The 19,828-nt window shown below is 45.8% G+C and overlaps 1 long non-coding RNA gene across 3 annotated transcripts in view; it reads right to left on the reverse strand.

Moving 5' to 3' along the window:
* The window catches only part of LOC113254385 (uncharacterized), a 66,811-nt gene that overhangs the window by 34,952 nt on the left and 12,031 nt on the right, over positions 1-19,828 (reverse strand). For 2 of the 3 annotated variants that reach the window (XR_006409392.3, XR_006409393.3), the window contains exon 1: positions 958-4,999. The exons of the other annotated variant lie outside the window; for it this stretch is intronic. This is a non-coding gene — a long non-coding RNA (uncharacterized LOC113254385). Of the gene's footprint in view, positions 1-957; positions 5,000-19,828 lie in introns of those variants that run through there. 3 annotated transcript variants of the gene reach the window in all.

Here is a 19,828-nt window from a genome sequence, read left to right on the forward strand (position 1 = left end):
TCAAGTTTTAGAATAAATTTTTAGAAAAAGTACAAAAGGCTTAACTTTGGTTTCGAATAGAATATAACTACTGCAAACCCAATAAATATATAAAAGGAACAGGGCAGTTATGACAGAAGGCAGGAGATGAGGGAAGTAGGGAGAAAGCGTTGGAGGGGAGAGGGGCGAGGGACAATTTCCTCAATTACATAGTAAGATAAGTTAGCACAAATTCCCATGTGCAACAGTCAATAAATACTGTAGAAAGGTGATAAATCAAGAAATTGAGGTATGAGCATTTATTTAGTATTTTGTGACAACCATCAGAAGAACTAGGATCAGGTTGGCTGAAGTTGGTTACCATAGGAACTGGAACAGGGTAAGGAGGGGGGAAAAGAGATTTTTAATAATGTTATACACTATATGAATGTAATTTTCATCACAGGTAGGTATTACTTTAAAAATGTAAGTGGAGAGACACCTGGGTCACACAGTCGGTTGAGCGACCAACTCTTGGTTTTGGCTCAGGTCTGATCTCCGGGTCATGAGATGGAGACCTGGGTCAGGTTCTGCACTTAGCTTGGGGTCTGCTTGTGTTTCTCTCTCTCTCTCCCTCCCCACCACTCCCTATGCTCTCTAAAATAAATAAAATAAATCTTTAAAAAAATATATATAAGTGGAGATAATAATACTATTACAAAGTGTTGGCATTGGTGAAGTAAACAGACCCTCTTATACTCTATTTGCAAGAATGAAAATTGAATTGGTCTAAACTTTTCAAAGAGCAATTTTGTAATATTAAAAAACCAGGTTCTCCCTCTAATAATAATATTGTATAAGTTTCCAATCCACAAAAATGATGTAGAGCAGCAGCTGGCAAACCAACCAAGAGGAGGGAGCAGAATACACAAAGGTCCTTCATTGCACACGAGTGTGAACATGCACACACACAAGCTCACATCTTGCCCCGTGTCTTACATATTGACTCTCTGAGAAGGAACATCAGCTGCCCAGGTTCTTCAAATTCTCCTGTCTCCGGCTTTAATTCCTCCTGGTGATCCTTACATGGAATGCTGTCTCTGCTGGTTTCTCCATCTTTATATGACTCATTTTGGTTTACTTTTGTGGAAGCAACTAACTGGAGAGCTGGGACTTTTCCCTCTTGACAGAGTCTGGGGTTAACCACAGTGTTCCAAAGCCCATGGGCGCTGGCCAGCCACTTGGAGGAGTGCCGTTGAGTCTGTTTGTCCTCCCCTTGTGGTTACTCAGAAGAGGCCCTGTCTGTGTTCCAAATGTGGTCAGCCTATTAGAGAGGCGTCCCCCGTGGCCTGACATGGTCACTCTCCCTGTGTCATCGCTGATGTTATGGGAAAGAGAACACCATTGCCTTCGGACAGCCTTGGCAATGGCTGTCCAACTTGACTTGAGTAGGGAAGCCAGGTTCTTCCCATGATTTGATGATGAGACTCCTGGGAAACGCTTATGGTCAAACTACAATTTTGTAGAGCAAACAGTTAATATAATTATTCACAACAGCCCTTAATCTCTATTTTTGATGAGAAAATTGATGCTCAGGCATGGTAAGTCAATTTGTCCATAAACATTCTGCTAGAAAGTAGTCAAGTGTAGATTAAAATCCAGGTCTTCTGATTCCTAATCTTGCGGGGTTTTTTCACACCATTCTATATATTTTTTAGAACTCCTTAGTATAATAGTTGTTGGCATTAGGAAGATCTTTACTCTGCTTCGGAGTTTTGTAGAAATCCCTGTTCTTTTTGGTAATATTGAGCATCTCACTTTATCTGGTTTTGGACTAGACCTCAAATTTGCTACTTAACAACTATGTGCCATTGGTCAAGTCCACACAACATCTCTGAGTTTCAGTTTCCTCATTTGTAAGACAGAGATACTAATATTCATCTCCAATGAAACCTCACCAGGATTGTTTCAAGGTTTAAATGATATAGAGCAGGCGCTAAGTTGGAGCTTAAAGTGGTGGTGGTGATGGTGGTTGTCAATGTGAAGAGAATGATTTTAAAACATTTTGGACACATTAAACAGCTTTTCCAAATTTCCTCTTCAGATGAGTTCCTAATTAACTACTCTCCTGTCTTCTAAGATGTCAACTCATCTCCACGATATTAACTTGAAAAGTAGCTACTTATACTGTTTTGTTAAGATAGCAATTTTGAGTTAGCATCTCCCTTGCCAAAAGCAAGTAGAAGTGTTATGTGTCAGATACTGAGCATCCAACATGTGTATAACGCAATCAGATGACAGCAAGTCCCATTCTAAATACAGTTGCTCAAGGAGATATGGAAGCTGTGTGTGTGGTATGGGGCATCTCCCGCTGATGGGACAATGTCCTTTGTAGCAGGGAGAGAGACATTGGTTGAGTGCCAGATCACAGGTGTTCGGAAAAGTGGGTAGTATCTATACTTGGCAAATTCATCTTTCCAAGTTCATAAGCACACAAGTGGAGACTAACAGATTTTGCATGTTGGAAAGAACAAATGTCAGACAAGACCATGAACTTCTGGGCTCTTCAAAGGAGGGTAGGCAGGAGATGGGGCAGAAAGTAGGCATCTCATCTGCAGTGAGAGGACTGTGGCATATCCTCCAGTTATCAAAGGGTTGGAAAAGTTAAGTCGTTGCCTATGAATTGGGGTAAGTCCATGAAGACACCAAATGCAGAGGAAAAGAGAAGTAAGGAGCAAAGGTACATGTGTAAGTAGGAAGATAGATGTAGTTCACCTGAGACTTGTTCTTTGTGGTAATATGAAGTGATCGTACCCAAATGTATATATGGAATAGATCTATGGTCCCTGAGTGCAGTGAGGCTCACAGAGGGGTCTCAATTATGTGTCTACTTGGGGGAGCTCTCAGAAGTCAGGCCTTCAGAGGCCCAAGAGATAAGAAGTCTGCTTGCTTCTTAGAAGAAATGAGAATAGAATTGTAGGCTTGATCTTCAAAGTCTTGGAGTAAAAGCTAGATATTAACGGTGTGCCAACCCTGTGTATGGAAGGATGAAGCAGAAAGAGGGAATTCCTCTGGCAAGCTGGGAAATTCTCTCTGACTAATCAGATGTGTTGAAGGACTTGCATATCTTCAAACCCAAGTCAGCAAAAAATGCTTTGAGTAGGACTCAGAGCTTAAGTAACCTGAGCTCATACATTTAAAATATTGAGAAAGTTAATAATAGAAGATAAAAGAGAAAAAAAGAAGCATAAGTCAAAACTTCAGAGCAGTGGTGCTCACAGAGAAGGGACGGGGAGCAATTTTGCCCCCTACCTCCTTCCAGAGGGTATTTGACAATGTCTAGAGACATTTTGGGTTCTTACAACTGGGAGGAAGTGATATTGGCATCTAGTGGGGAGAGATGGGAAGAGATGTTGCTAAATATCCTACAATACACAGGACAGCACCCCACCCCCAAGAAAGAACGATCTGGTTCAAAATGTCAATAGCGCAGAGGTTTAGAAACCCTGGTTTAGAGCTATCATCCTTTATGCCACATAAATCGACCATTAAACAATATAACTAGTTGAGTGAAAAAACACCACAGGGGAGAACAGAAGCTTTTGCTAGGAACTGAGTAAGTCACGTGATTAATATGATCATTGCAAATGAGAAATCTTAGCTTTTCCCCACAAATCCCTTACCCTAAACTTTTCAATCTGAAGTAAGGTTAATTTAATAGAACCATATATATTTTTTTAAAGAACTATACAAATTTTTATAATGGCATTGTGACAGCTTTTAGACATGTATTACTACTTAGAGTTTGTAAATCACATGAATTGCCTTAATGTTTATAACTTGGCATAATTATCCCAATTTCATAGACTCTGAGAGGTTAAATTTTAATATTTTTTGGACATCCGCTATGTGCCAGGCACTGTGCTAGGTATTGTGATTGTCACCCAGACAGATAAAAGTTTAGTCTTAAGAAGTTGAACTCCTAGGGGACACAGAGATGTGATACATATAATAATAGAAGTATAAACACAGCCATGGGAGAACGGGGGAGGAAAGTGTAGTCATTTGCCTGAGGTTTACAAAACTAGTAATCGGCAGATCTGGAACTTGTCTTAAGGTCTTCTGAGTCTCAAGTTAAGTTTTCTGTCTTGGCATAACAATGTAACTCCCTTATCTTTTCCAGAGATGTAAAAACAAAACTGAAGAAAATCATTCAAAAACACATCCATAAATTACAGAGTGGGCGAAGCACAGAAACAGTGTTGAGAGGGTGGTAGGATATTAAAAGGGAAGATAAGACCTAGCAAAACTGAAACACAAAGAGGTTGCTGGCTTCAAACCCACCCCTGGGCTGTTCTTGAGGTTTGCAGTTATATTAAGACCGACGTGTCTCCCCCGCCCCACCGCCATGATGTGACTTGAGTTGGAGAAGCCGGAAACAGAAATCTCTTGTGGTTGGGCTAAGTCCCTTCAAATGTCGCCAAGCTTCCCTTCCTCTGGAGGAAGCCCCATGTGAGGAATTCTCCATTTAAGGAGAGTGTCTTGGTGAGTGGGAGGAGAAGCCTGACAACCGCAGGTAAATATGGGGGAAGACACAACAAGTGGCCGCCTCCTCAAGGAGTCAAATTCCTCTGGTCAGTTCTTTCTCGTCTCTCTTCCTCCCCCAAACCTGGATGGAAATATGAAGCCACAATTCACTCCCAGTTACTCATTCTGACAAACAAGAAGCTGAGTCCAATGAAGTATCATTTTGCAGCTGTTTGCTTCTGCTTCCACTTCCCAGGAGACGTGCTTTTTGCCATCCCCACGTGCTTCAGTGGCTGGGAGACCGGGGAAAATTCAGGCAGTGCTGGCTGCCCGTGCGGGAGGGCGCCCCACAGGCCTGGAGATGGACGCCCAGGGACTGAGTCGCTCCCTTTGTCCTTTTAGGCAGCGAGGGGTGTGATGGGACCCCTGCCAGTGACACAGAGTACTCATTTTTTAACTCAGGCCAGGGCTTTGTCCCTGGGGGACAGAGCAAGAGGTAAACACAAAACCTGATTTGCCTGTGCTGTGTGGAACCACAAAATCTTGTTGTCACAGGCCACTCCCTCCCTCCCTCCCCATCCAATTCCAAGTTCTGGAGCCTGGGCTACCACTGGGTTTATTCCGGGCGTTGCTCCACGATGGACACAGCTGACTGGACCAGAGCAACCCCTGACCCGTCTGGACCAATCACATCCTCTCCTGGGAATTTGGGAATGGTGTCTTGAGACAGTGAACATACGCCAACTAGAGGTTTCTCTCCTTTGCTCTGTGTTGAAATTGCCCGGGGAATTTTGAAAACACACACACACACACACACACACACACACACACACACACACACACACATACTGGAGCCTGCTCTGAAGAGCCTCCTGGTACAGCTCGGAGTGGTATCAGCACATGGAGGAGCAGACAGAGGATGAGGTGGACCCTCAGAGAGAGGTTGGAATGAGAGCCCGAGGCTCTAGAAAGAGCAGTCAGTGATCTTGAGTCCTGATAGATTTCTAGTTCTGGGTTCCAAACATCCTCAGGCGGCACTGTAGCTGCTGCTCTTCAATCGTCCCTCCAAATGTTTCTTCTGAAGCTACTCTGAGGAGCTTCTATTATGTACAAATTGAACTTCCCCAAATCCCTCGCACAGCCCGTCTATCACTGACCCCTGAATACTGCTGATTGTACCTCAGAAATTGCTCTTAAATCTCATGCTTGTAAGGCCCTTACCCTTACCCTTCTTGAGTCAACTCCCTGGCCTCTTCTCTCTCATCCACCCTCCCTACAAAACAGAGCTGGTTCACTCATCTTCAAATTTAGAGTCCTTTATTCGTTCCTCATTGTCTACTAAAAATAACAAAATAGTTCTGTATAAATTGACCTGTAAAAATATCTCTAACATGTTACTAACTGGAAAAAAATTGCAGATCATTAGGTATAAAGTACTTTAGTTTGGTTTTTTTTTTCAATGTGATTTAAATATGTGTAAAAATCTCTGCTTAAATTTAGGAAAAAGAAAGGACATTTTTTTTCTCTGATTTCATTTTATTTTATTTTTCCTTCCCTTCCCCCATGTTCATCTGTTTGGCATCTTAAATTCCACATATGAGTGAATCATATTGTAATACTATTGGATTACTTAGTTCTTGCTGATTGTTTTTGTTGGTGTTGTTGTTTTGTTTTGTTTGTGTGTGTGTGTGTGTTTCATATACATTTTAATATATCTATTCCTTCGGTAGAATCAAGTTGCATCACACTTTTTAAGTCAATGCAAAATTGTTTCTACTTTTCTTTTTTTTATAATAATATTTTTTTATTATATTGTGTTAGTCACCATACAGTACATCCCGTTTCCGATGTAAAGTTCGATGATTCATTAGTTGCGTATAACACCCAGTGCACCATGCAATACGTGCCCTCCTTACTACCCATCACCAGCCTATCCCATTCCCCCACCCACCTCCCCTCTGAAGCCCTCAGTTTGTTTCTCAGAGTCCATAGTCTCTCATGCTTCATTCCCCTTCTGATTACTCCCCCTTTCTTTATCCCTTTCTTCTGCTACTGATCTTGAAAAGGCCATGAATCACCAAGGAACTGTTGAAAAGGAAAAACAAAGCTGGGGGCATCACAATGCCAGATTTCAAGTTGTACTACAAAGCTGTGATCACAAAGACAGCATGGTATTGGCACAAAAACAGACACATAGACCAATGGAACAGAATAGAGAACCCAGAAATGGACCCCTCGGTTCTTTGGGCAACTAATCTTTGATAAAGCAGGAAAAAACATCCAGTGGAAAAAAGACAGTCTCTTTAATAAATGGTGCTGGGAAAATTGGACAGCTACCTGCAAAAGAATGAAACTTGACCATTCTCTCACACCATACACAAAGGTAAACTCCAAATGGATGAAAGACCTCAATGTGAGACAGGAATCCATCAAAATCCTAGAGGAGAGTATAGGCAGCAACCTCTACGACATTGGCCACAGCAACCTTTTTCATGACACATCTCCAAAGGCAAGAGAAACAAAAGAAAAAATGAACTTGTGGGACTTCATCAAGATAAAAAGCTTCTGCACAGCCAAGGAAACAGTCAAAAAAACTATGAGGCAGCCCATGGAATGGGAGAATATATTTGCAAATGACACTACAGATAAAAGATTGGTACCCAAGATCTACAAAGAACTTCTCAAACTCAATACACAAGAAACAAATAAACAAATCATAAAATGGGCAGAAGATATGAATAGACACTTTTCCAATGATGACATACAAATGGCTAACAGACACATGAAAAAATGTTCAAAATCATTAGCCATCAAGGAAATTCAAATAAAAACCACATTGAGATACCACCTTATGCCAGTTAGAATGGCAAAGATCGACAAGGCAAGAAACAACAATTGTTGGAGAGGATGTGGAGAAAGGGGATCCCTCTTACACTGCTGGTGGGAATGCAAGTTGGTACAGCCACTCTGGAAAACAGTGTGGAGGTCTCTTAAAAAGTTAAAAATAGAGCTACCCTATGACCCAGCAATTGCACTACTGGGTATTTAGCCCAAAGATACAGAAGAGAAGGGCCATATGTACCCCAATGCTCATAGCAGCATTGTCCACAATAGCTAAATCATGGAAGGAGCCGAGATGCCCTTCAACAGACGACTGGATTAAGAAGATGTGGTCCATATATACGATGGAATATTACTCAACTATCAGAAAGAACGATTTCTCAACATTTGCTGCAACATGGACGGCACTGGAGGAGATAATGCTAAGTGAAATAAGTCAAGCAGAGAAAGACAATTATCATATGGTTTCTCTCATCTATGGAACATAAGAACTAAGAAAGGACATTTTCTAACCATTAGCAGTGGTTTCCTCAGTGGGATCATTTTGGTTGGAAAGAGAGGAAATTCCCATCTTGTCCTACTTTTATATTTAATAAATGATGGGGTATATGGTGATTTTAAACTTTTTCTATGTTCTTCCAAAATATTTAAATGTCCAAGATCCTTTGCATTCTGGCCCCCATGTGCTTCCCAGTATTCTCTCTTACTATTGTGCCACATGCCTTCTGAGCTTTTCATTCTTCCCCAAAGCTAGCATCCCCTTTCATGCCACCACAGTGCCACATTCTGTGCCTTCTGCCCGAAATGCCTGTACTCCATTCTTCATCTGAAACACTTCTGCTTTTCTTTTTTGTCCCAGCTCAAATATCGCCTCTGGGAAGCCTTCCTAGACTGATCCATCCCTGACCCACATCAGACTTAGTTGTTGTGTTCCAGTGGCCCCATGGTCCCCTGTTTCTGTGTCTGCTGTAACACCACCAAACTGTGTTATGGCTGATGAGGTCACATGTATGTCTCCCCAACTTGAGGTGAACTCCTTGGGGGTGAGGGCTGAGGCTTATTCACTCTGCCTCTTCCATATCTAGTAGAGAGCTGGACTAATAATGGTGGCACAGAAAATCTTGGTTCGTTGAACGAGTGAATGGATGGATGGATGAATGAGTGACTGACTGAATAAGTGAATGAATGAATGACAGACTGAATGAGTGAATGAGTGAATGAATGGGTGAACAGGCTCTTGCACACCAGGTAGAGCCATGATGTAGTCGCAGCCTTCCTTGCCTCTACCAGATAAAGCTGACCAACTAGAACTCATCCCAGCCCTGTTCCTGAGCTGGACCCCAGCACAGAGTTGTTGCTTTTCACCAGCTTGCAGGGGGAGTTACCAAGTTGGGTTAGTAACTGTTGATGGCGCACTTTACACGTCACAAAGATCAATTAGAAATGTATTTCTAATGGTTGGTGACTAATAATGAAATCATGAGGCTATGCCAATTCTAAAAAATGTCTAGGTGATGGGTCCGAGCTCATGTTTGTGTATTTGCTACCCTTCCACCCCCAACGCTGTACTCTAAAGAAAGCTCTTTAATTGCTGTACCCTTGACCACCACCTCCCCAACTTCCAAAGAAGTAGGATTCCTTACTGCTGGGAGAGAAGCCAAGTCAAGCTATGTAATAAAACCATAAGGGAGGAGGAGAATGGGGGCGGAGGAGAAAGAGTAGTCACGGGGACAGGGAGTAGATGAGTTCTCTTCAGGATATGAGCACAGCCCCATCAGGACAGCTATGAGCAAATGAGACAGAAAAGAAAGTTTATGGACTCTGGGAAACAAACTGAGGGCTTCAGAGGGGAGGGGGGTGGGGGAATGGGATAGGCTGGTGATGGGTATTAAGGAGGGCATGTATTGCCTGGTGTACAGGGTGTTATACCCAAGTAATGAATCATGGAACTTTACATCAAAATCTAGGGATGTACTGTATGGTGACTAACATAATATAATAAAAAATTATTATAAAAAAATAAAGGACTGTTGTCAGAATTTAAAAAAAAAGTTTAACCATAGAGTTATTATATGACCCAGCAATTCTACTTATAAGTATGTACTCAAAAGAATTGAAAACGTATGTTCACACAAAAACTTTTACATGAATTTTCACAGCACAATTATTCATAAGAGCCAAAAAGCAAAAACAAATGAAATACCTATCAGTGGATAAATGGATTAAAAAACTGTAATATATGCATATAATGAAATACTATTCAGTTATAAAAAGGAATGAAATACTAATACATGAATAAAACTTGAAAACCTGCTAATTGAAAGAAGCCAGACTCAAAAAAGACCACATATCGTATGATTCCATTTGTATGAAATGTCCAGAACAGGCAAATCCACAGAGAGAGAAAACAAATTAGTAGTTGCCAGGGGTTGTGTTGGGGGAAGAGTGGGGAGTGAGTGCTAATAGGTACAGAGTTTCCTTTGGGGTGATGAAAATGTTCTAATCTTAAATTGTAATGATGGTTGCAAAACTCTGTGAATATACTGAAACTGTTGATCTGTATTTCTTAAATGAGTGAATTGTATAATATGTGAATTATGTCTTAATAAAGCTATTTATGAATAAAAGGGAAAAAAAGAAAAGAAAGTTTAGTATATGTTTCAGAGTCCCTATCTATGTCTATCTTCTGTCATGACTTGCATGAGGGACGAGTAAAGAAGGAAATTCCTTTTAAATCACATACTGGTTATTGTCCTGTGCTTAATTGTGGCACAGTCCCAAGACCAACACCCAAGAGTCTGAGCTTCGTGAAAGCGACACCTATCATAGGGGAGAGGGACCCGCAGAAAGAGGAAGCCGTGCCTCTAGTCAGGGCTCTGCTGGCTGCGGCTGCCTCTGTCAAAGGGACTGAAGCCAGGATGAGCAGAGGCAGCAGAGTCCCAGCGCGCTGCTCGTCTGGCCGCCGGGAGGGAGCCAGCCTGGGTGGGGAAGCACTAGATCTTGGGTGGGGGGTGGAGGGCCACTCAGACAAGGCATTGTCCTCACCATTCACTGGGGCTTTTAGGCCAGGGGTATCCAGGAGCCCGTGGTGGCAGGAGGGAGGAAGGGGAAACTGTTTGGGAGCCGGTTACAGACTGACGTGGATACCCTAGGGCTGCCCGAAACTAGCCAGGCTCCCACCCAGACCAGGGATGCCCCAGGAGCGGCCAGACCACTGGGTCACAGAGATCACCACTGGTAGGTGATGGCTCTGGGGCAGCCAACGTTTCTAACATCTCGACAATAGTCTACTCAAAGAGAAGTCTCTGGCACATGCTCAGAATCCTCTCCCCCTCTGCCAACGGCTGCAGATTTTGAGATCAGAAGGGGGAAGATCCATGGGGCAAGGTCAACATGAGAGAGACAGCAGCACGTGAGGGGTAATTCACTATGGGGGAGGAGCTCTTGATCATGGCAGCTCCTGTCATCCAGGCTGATTCCTGAAAAGTTGAACTTGGGTGAGGAAATAGCAAAGACAAAGCAAAGTGGCTTGATGAATGGAGGCAACATTGTGGATGGGAAGCAGTGGGGTGTGTCGCACTATAAAAGGCAGAAGGCCTGGGGTCGAGGCCTTGCTCACTGCTGACATTATAAATACCATCGGGCTCTCCGTTTTCTCCTGTGAAAAACAAGATCCGTACCATCTCTTACATGAAAGTGGTTGGCACGCAGTGTGCATTCATTCATTGAGTCTTTCTATAAAATATTGGGGACCTGCACACTGGGTGCACGGGTGAGCACTTAGCTGTGGTCCCTGCCCTCACGCAGCTTACATTCTACTGGACCAATCAAATTGTTGGCTGAATCTGGATCCTTGCCGCCTGCCTCCCCACCGACTCCACCTCTTTCCTGTAGAACGGGCTTCAGCCAGTACTTTTCGAAATTGTTAGCAGGGAAGGGAAGACTCAGAAGGGCACATTTTGGAACAGATAGGAAAGTGAAACTGATCTCCTGGTCCCAACCATCCTCGCCAGTGTAAGAGATTTATGGAGAAGATAAAGAGGTTTCAGAATAAAGCCAGGAAATGATTACAGCCTCCTTCCAGGCTCTTCCAAGAAAACCATAAATCTTTTCCAGGCTTACGCCGACAGCAAAAAAAGTCAAACCAGCATTTTAATAGTTCTTCTGAAACTGGTGGGATATTCGTCAGGCTATTTTTAGAGACTGAATAGAAGGCTTGTGAAGAGGATCATAGGTGAAAAATTAAAAGAACTATGATGATGGTAAAGGTAAAAATATGATAGAAGTGGCCTAATGAAGGTTACATTTACATCAGTTCCTCTCCTGCTCTGTGAGATCTTTAAGATACAACGTATGTGCGAATCTTTAAAGTTGGATGTAGGAAAGGACCTCCTGACTCTAAGAACGGCTGGACGCCGACAGAGTGGAGGGGTATGGGAATGAAACCAGCTTTCTTGTTGGAGCGAACAGACTCATAGACGAAGTAAGTGAGTGTTTTCTGTTGCCAGCCGGCAAGGCCCAAGCCACGGAAACGCTGCCCAGTGTGGCTGATTATCATCTCTGGGGTGTTAGCCAGCCCGGACACCTGTACGCTGAGGTGGTTCGGGGCCACTCGAAGATTCTGTTCTCAGGTCTCCTTTTGGGCCTCCAGCCCACCTAACACCTTCCCCATCAGGCTCATTGTCCAAGAGGCTGCCCGTGAGGAACTGTGCAAGGGCTCCCTGCCCTTGGGCTTGCAGCTGGGCTTGGCTAAGAGGAAGCACTGGCGGGAGGTCCTCAGAAGGGCTGGAGGAACGTGAGGCGGGTTATCCATTCAACTTCCTCCCAGGTGGTTTGACGCCGCTAGATCCCTTCAGGGAAGGCTGTGTGCGGCTCCCACTGTGTGAGCTTTCCTGCAGCTACAGTTCTCACCGGGCTCAGGGAGATGCTTCCCTGCCCCTCACACCTTCAGTCTGCAGTCCTAGAGGTGGTAACAGGCGTAACCCTGCTCAGACCTTTGTCAACAATCCTTCGTAAACTCTCCTTAGTCAGCCCTTTGAGTGTGTGTGCCATCTGCCTCCAGCTGGACTTCTGACTCACACACACTATGAATCGGGCTTGAGGAACTTCTGAAATTCCATTCAACGTTTACTCTAACAAAAAGGTTTTGAGCAACTACTTTATACAAATGATAAGTAAATACTGAGGGGCTTAATAATAATAATATCCAAAACTTTTTGTTTTTGGTGTGTGCTAGTTCCTGGACTAAACAGTTGATGTGATTTAATCATCTCAATAATCTTGTGGTGAATATGTTTTTAAACCCATTTCCAGGCAGGTCAACCAATGTTCATTGGGGTTCCACATGTTGCCCGAGCCCATACCACTAGGGCGTAGAGGAGGTGGGATTCAAACCCAGATAGGTTTCATTTCTAAGCCCGTATTTTATTTATTTATTATTTTTTTTAATTCTTTTTTTTAAAGATTTTATTTATTTATCTGACAGAGAGAGAGAGCACGAAAGAGAGAGCACAAGCAGGGGGAAAGGGCAGAGGGAGAGGGAGAAGCAGGCTCCCTGCTGAACTCGATGCCGGGCTCGATCCCAGGACCCTGGGACCATGACCTGAGCCAAAGGCAGACGCTTAACCGACTGAGCCACTCAGGCACCCCGAAGCTTGTATTTTAAACTTTTTCTCTTTATGGCTTCTTCTATACACTAGCTAGTATGATAGGATGGTCAGGGAACCAAAAACCAAAGGAGGAGGGAGGAACTCTACCATGTGCCAAGAATCACGTAAACTAGGCTCTATTTGCTGGACTGGAAGTTTAATAGGGGTGCAAACAGACACAGAGCACGAACGAGGAAAAGCGTCTGGCTGAGCCAGGGTGAGAGAGGCGCTCTCTGAAAGGGGGGCATTCTGTGCAGTGATATGTCACTAACTATTTAACAAATGGTCCTTCAGCTCCCCCCAAAGCCCTGATTGTAGTGTTTGCCGTTTCAGTGGTGTGAATACTCCCACCATGGAGTGTGTCAGGACACCAATATGACATCCCCGACGGAGGAGTGGGGAAGAGATGTGCACAGCTGGTCCGTGAGAGCCAGCACAAGCAGCACCAGACTTATCGCAAGGGTGGGGGTCGGGAACAGCATGGTGTGTTTGGGGCACTGCGAGGAGAGGAGCTCTGCCAGAGCACAAGGGACAAGGAGTGGGGGGGGGGGCTGGAGGAGTGGGAACAGGGATGAGACTGCAGAGCAGGTAGAAGAGGCCTCGAAGAAAGGGGCTTTGGCTGACTAGCTGGAGCTGCACTGTCCAACTTGGTGCCCACTCATTGGCACTGAGCACACGACATGTGGCTGGTCTGCACGGAGAGGTGCTGTAAGTGTGCCAATACACTGGATTTTGAAGACTTAGTGAAAAGAGAATATAAAATATCTCAATATTTTTTATGTTGATTACACGTTAAAATCATATTTTAAATGCATTGGGTTAATCACATATTTATCATGAATGTCATCTGTTTCTTTTTACTTTTAAAAATGTGGCTACCGGAAAATCCCAAGCTATACAACTGGCTTGCATTATTTTTCTTTTAGACAGCTTTGGGCCAGAGAATTTGGACTTTATTCAACAGGCAACACAGAGTCTTAGGAGAGTTTTAAATGGATGTGGTCTGCTTCCCATAAGGATCCATCTGGCTCCATGTGGAGTTTGCAGAGGCCACGCGGGAGGAGGGAAATTTGGGAGCGTCCAGGCCAGAGGGATGCGGCATGGCACGGAGGCAGAGGAGATGGGAATGAGGAAGGAGAGAACAGACTGGACGGAACAGGGTGGCTGACTGCTTGTGGGAGGTGGGCAGAGGGAGGAATCAAGGGTGATCAGGTTTCTGGCTTGGGCAACTGTCTAGATGAGAGTAGGATAAACAGAGAGAAAAGGATAGGAGGGATGAAAATTTCCTGGGGGAGGAGAATGCGTTTAGTTTCGGGCATGATGTGTCTGAGGTGCCAGGGGACTTGCAACTGGGTACAGGGGTCTGGAATCCTGTTGGCACCATCTTAAAACCATACCCTAAGTCAGCCATCTCCCACCACCTCTACTGCTACCACTCCAATCCAAGCCACTCTGATAACTTATCCGGATTTTTGCCACAGCCTCCTAGCTGGTCTCCTTGCTGATGCATTTGCCTTGGTTTTTCTCAGGTCTCCATCAACAGCCAGAGTAGTCTTGTTAAAAGCCACATCAGAACATGGTATGCCTCTGCTCACGATTTCCAGTGAGTTCCATGGCACCCAGTGGTCATACCACTCTGTACAATGACCTAAGGCCCAGTGTGAGCTGGCCCTGCTACTCCCTGAGCTCCCAGTACTCTTTCCCTCAGGGATTCTGCTGTAATCACACTGACCTCCTGGATGTTTCTAGAACTCACCAGGAAACCTCCTGCCTCAGGGCCTTTGCACCTGTCACTCTTCTTTTGCATTTCTGAGGCGTTGTTTCCCTCATCTCCTCTGGGTCCTTACTCAACTTTCCCCTTCTCCATAAAGACTTACTGCTCACCCCATCTAAAATGACACCCCACTCTTTCCTTCCCTTTACTTTTTCATTAGCTCTTACCTCTATTAATCTCATACAATAAATGTTTCTTATTTATCATGTTTAATGTCTATCTCTCTCATTAGAATGTAAGCTCTATAAGGCAGAAATTTTGTCCATTTTATTTTCTGCTATATCCCCTGTACCTGGAATAGTTCCTGGCACATAGTAGATACTGGATTAATATAATAAAAAACATTTAAAAAATATTTGTTGCATGAACCAATAAACTGCAGTAAACCAGTGAATACATAAGTTCGAGAAACAGACCTGCTTTGGAATCCCAGTTCTGAACTTGTTATTGTGAACTGGTTATTTAATATCTCTGAGCCTTATTTTTCTCATCTGTGCAATGAAACATTAATAGAACCTTGCACAAAGATTGTTGTGAGGATGTATCCAGTTAAGAAATATTTATGGGACCCTCCCATGAACCAGGAGCTGCATTTAACGGGAATTCAATGAGATAATGACACTGTGTCGGCCATATTGTAAACGCTCTGTAGATGTTAGCATTTACTGAGTATTAGCAGGACAGGGAGTGTTAGACAGTCAGCAGACAGGCCTGTGGGATGCTGATCTGGGACTGAGTGTCCTGGGAGAGGCTGAGCTGGCCCAGGAGTGGGGGGTGGAGAGGGAGGAGACAGGACTCTGCTGACTGCTGAGTTCACAGGGACGGAACCATGAGGGGGAGCTGGGAAGCAAGCTGGACTTGAAAGGCTGTTTAGGGGATGGAGGGGGAATTCTGGTGTCATCATCAGCATACCAGCGCCAGAGCCCTGAAGCCCTGTAGAGACGGACTCTCCCCAAAGCCACGAGTCATTCCTCCCGGGAGGTATGACACTGTGGGGGCCCCCCACAAGGAGCGAGGGGCCATGAGAAGAGCACAGTAATGTGGCAGGGTCCAACCTACCTCAGACTGGGTGGGGGCTGAACTCGAGTCCCATGGCTTACTACTTGAAAATTCCATGAAAGAGCTAGAACTTCATTCTGGGCAAAAATGGACAATGGCTCTTTGTCACCTGCCAGAGGGCTCTGAGAAGGCAGAGATCTGAGGTTGCTGTCCCAGTCGGGGCCTCAGATGGCACGGAGATGAGGGTCAAGGCACTGGGAGGTCACAGGTCAGACAAGATGAGAGCATGGAGGCCTGGAGGCCCTGCCCTTTCCTTCTAGATCTGGCACGGCTCTGGCCCTTGCTGCCCTGGACTGTGCCTTACCCTGTCGTTCCTGGTAGATTTTTCGGGAAGACTTCCCAGGGGCCTCTCAACTCCCCAGTGGAAATTCAGAAAAAGCTCCTGCCCCTACTTTCAGGTCCAGGGAGCCCAGGATAGACAGCAGTTATTTAAACAACATGAGCCCCTCAGGCCCTCTGGCTCCTTCAGCGCCCAGGGGGTATTTTCCCTCAGGAGGTTTTATGGTGCCGGCGTTTCCAGAACACGCAGCAGGGCCCCTCCGCATTATGGCGCGGAAGGGGCTGAGAAGTCAAACCCTACAGTGCAAGTACAATTGCAAGGCTTAGCGCCCTCCCCCATCCACCCCTCAAAAATACATGTTGCTGCAGTTCAACAAATTGTCAAAGAGTGAACCCCTCTGTCACCACCACCTAGGTCGTGAGGGGACCACTGCTGGTACCCCAGGATCTCCCCTCATCCCTCTCTGATCTCTATCTCTTGCCTCCCCTAAAGGTAATTCCTCTGCTGCCTCTGGAACAATCATTTCCATGTTTCGTTTGTTTTACTTTGTTTTAACAAGGCAGCCTGGTGCAGTGGTAAGAACATGGATCCCAGGGCCAGGAGGGCTCCTGTCCTTGCTAGATGGGTACCCTTGGCTGGACTACCTCCCCTCTCTGCATTTGCTCTCTGTATCTGTGATGTGAGGATGAGGACTGGATGCCCGCTGATCAAGTTTGAAAAGTTCAGTATGAGGGCATACATGTGAAGTGCATAGGATGTGAAGCCTCAGTCTGGCCGCTGCTCACAGCAGGCCACCTGACCCCCACCCCCACCCCGAGCAAATGTGGTCCAGGGGCTGGTTTTCGAACGCTGGATTCATGGAATCACAGCACCCAACAAATGAACAAACGAACAGGTGCACAGAGCCTGCATGACCAAAACCGCAATGACGATGGAAGAGAAAAAGGATGGGCCAGTAGCTGAGGTTCTGGGAACAGGAGAAGCCTGTCACAAGGGGCAGGGGGTGAGGACGACAGCCCCCTGAGTGGCATAAACAGATCCTGAAGAGCTCAACAGAGAAGTGTAAGTGAAAGGACACAGCCTGGGGCCGAGGCGTGGGAAGGGCCTGGGGGTGGCGAGGCCCCTCACCTCCCACTCACCTGCACAAGGGAGGTCACAGGAGGACGGCGCTAGGGAACAGGGACAAGCTGTGCACTTGTGAACCTCACTGCGCTTCCTTCACAGCGTGGTGGGGCCCACTTCCCCATTCTGCGTCTGGTTGCATAACTGCAGACTTCCAGTCCCGGCTGCGGGCTCGGCGCAGGCCACTGCAGGGACAAGGCCTGTTTCAGTTTCAGGGCAGCCTGGACAGGGTTCCAAGCCACGGGGGCCCTTCTCAGAAAGGAACAGTCTTGTGCTCAGGCAGCTAAAAGGCCCCACTCCCAACTACATTCTGGGTAGAGTTAAACTGGAAATGTCAAGCTATTTTATAAAATTGTACCAAATACTTGGAAGTGCCAAATACTTCATTGAGTTCATGTGGTTTTCTTTTGAAGTTATAGGTTCTCCTTTTGCTAAATGTTCATTGAGCTTTTACTCCACTCCAGGCCTTGTGCCCTGAGCATTCCACGCATCCGCCCACTTGGTCCTCTTGTCAGCCCGGAGCCGCGGCCCCCTTGGCCATCTCTGTCTCACACAAAAGGAAACAGAGGCATGGCAGCACCCGGGAGCCACACGCCTCCTCCTTACAAACAGGCCTCCTCCCACTGTCTCACCCACAGCAGCGCGTCCAGTCACACAGCCCACTGAGGGCAGAACGAGGACCTTGCACAAGGAAGAGAGGACACACAGAACAGTGACTGGACAAGAATGTGGCCTTTGCCAGGCCTCCTTCACTTATCAATCATGTGGGCTTGGGCAAGCTTCCATGTAAATCCTGGCCTCTGGCCTCCTCAGGGAGTTTCTAATATAACTGGGGCCACAACTGATGGTGAAGACAGTGAAGAGTTAATTTTCCCAAGTGTGATTCGGACCAGAGGAGAAGGGCTCAGGGAAGGCAGCTAAATGAGTGGAAAAATGGGTCATCTTGAAGGAAGAGCAAATCCTCCTCAACATTTGCTGAAAATAACTTCTCTGTTAGGCAAGGGCCAAACACACTTGTCTGGTGGACAAGTCATCACCATCTGGCTCCCGGTCAGCCCAACCTGCCCAACCCCCAGCTAGGAACCTTGGGCAGCTGGCGGACGTGCCTCATTTCAAAGAAAGCATGAACACTTACAGGGTGTTTTCTTTTCCTCCACATAATATGCCTCCTTGGGGCCATGCATGGGATGAAGAGGGTAGATGGTGAGGAAGCAAAGTCGGGGGAAATAGAGGGCTAGCTGGCATTGTGCAAAAGTCACGGAGTGAACCCAGGGGCGGGGACAGCACACGCAGAGGCTGGTTGCTCTGACCCTAGAGATCCAGGGTGAGCAGAAACACAACTTGACTGGGCTGGGGCCATGACATGGGAACTGAAGTACTGGATTCCGTACGCTACCAAGTTTAGACCATCATTGCCAACTAGAGTGACTGTACTGTCGACTGCTGTGCTTGGTTCACCAAGCGAGCTGAAGAGTGAGTCTTAGATTGGTTTTGACTCACTACTGTGACACCTCAGAGCCTGTGGAGAGCAGCATCTGTCCCAGGATTCTTAGTCTCCCACCCTCTCTTCCTCTGAGTTTCCCTAGGGTTCTGTGCCAGCTCTGTTGCTCATTCTAACATTACAAGGGGCGATGCCATCCATTTCTAAGATTTTAGTGTTCAGGACAGGCTGACGCTCTCAACTCTAGAAGTCCGGCTGGGAGCTGGTCTTGGGAACACGGCTTCATCGCATTTATCTGAGGACTCAAACAGCTGGTGATTTTGACTTGGTCCCAGAGCAAGAGAGGGCTCTGCAGTGGTCCAGCCTGTGGCACATGCGGTCTTGCCACTGGGGCTCCATACACTGGAAAAATGCCCTGAGACAGGACGTATCTGTGATAAATAAGAGCACCACGTGTATCTGGTGGGTCGTATTTGGAGAGCTGCAGTGTGGATTTCTAAGTTCCGGAGCAGGGCATGCGATCTACAGCAAAAAAGTGTGCACTTTTTGAAAGGCAAGTCTTGGCAGGCTACTGACCATGGGGAGAGACTGAACATCTTGCCAGAAGTCATCAAATAGTTTTACATCTAGAGCTATCTATCACTGACAGAGTGCTGTTATTCCCACCAAGTCATGAGGTCAGAGAGGCCCGGCTGTATCTCTCTTACACTGATCGTGGCACGTCCAGGACTGGGCCTGACTCACATATCACCTTTTCCCATTGCACTGCTGCCTCTTGGCAGAGGAGAAACAGAAAATCCAGGCCCAGCTCATGAAGGGCCTGACTAGATATGCTGGGGGGAACTCAGAATAGACTGTATTGTGTCAAGCTCCACTCAGGGGATTCTGCAAAGAGCAGGAAAGCGGGAGAAATCCTCCCAATGGGGAGAGATTCAGGTAGTGTACCTTGTCACCCAGTTTGTGAGGAGAGAGAAACAGCTTTAGGTGAGACAATACTGGGAGTCCTGAGCTGTGGTAAGTGGTTTGGCTGCCTGGTCAGGGGTCTGGAAGGAGCAAGATCAGAAGATCAGGGTTGACAGAATAAAGAGACATATAAATAAAAATACATTAATAGTAGGGGACCTCAACACTCCACTCTCAGAAATAGACAGAACACCCTGGCAAAAACTAAGCAAAGA

The sequence above is a fragment of the Ursus arctos genome, unplaced genomic scaffold, assembly GCF_023065955.2.
Source record: "Ursus arctos isolate Adak ecotype North America unplaced genomic scaffold, UrsArc2.0 scaffold_12, whole genome shotgun sequence".
NCBI lineage: Eukaryota > Metazoa > Chordata > Mammalia > Carnivora > Ursidae > Ursus > Ursus arctos.